General features: G+C 32.6%; 1 protein-coding gene across 1 annotated transcript in view; it reads right to left on the reverse strand.

Moving 5' to 3' along the window:
- LOC119585765 (WD repeat domain phosphoinositide-interacting protein 4-like) overlaps positions 1-153 on the reverse strand; it is a 10,415-nt gene extending 10,262 nt beyond the window's left edge. The window contains exon 1 of the mRNA XM_037934476.1: positions 70-153. The gene's annotated coding sequence lies outside the window, so the exon portion shown is untranslated. The remainder of the gene's footprint in view (positions 1-69) is intronic.
- Positions 154-301: the final 148 nt, after the last annotated feature.

Raw genomic sequence — 301 nt, forward strand, 5'->3', positions numbered from 1 at the left:
GTTTTGCTAGTAGATATATCAAAAGGCCTGCAAACTTGAGAAGAAGGGAAAAAGAAAAAGGAAATAAACCTTAAATTGCGTGCGTTTCAGGAACTTCGTCTCAACTGCGTGTGTTTGTTGACTTTGTTCGGATGTTCGAAAACTAGCTTAACTTCTCTATTTTTTCTATACTTAAAATTATTTTGGAAGCTAAGAAAGTTCTATTCTATTCTGAATATTTGAGTGTTACAAATATGTTTGTAAAAATTTGCTTCATGTATAGGTAAAGCCTTGTTTAGACAGTAATCAATCGCCAATCAGA

The sequence above is a fragment of the Penaeus monodon genome, chromosome 20 (assembly GCF_015228065.2).
Source record: "Penaeus monodon isolate SGIC_2016 chromosome 20, NSTDA_Pmon_1, whole genome shotgun sequence".
NCBI lineage: Eukaryota > Metazoa > Arthropoda > Malacostraca > Decapoda > Penaeidae > Penaeus > Penaeus monodon.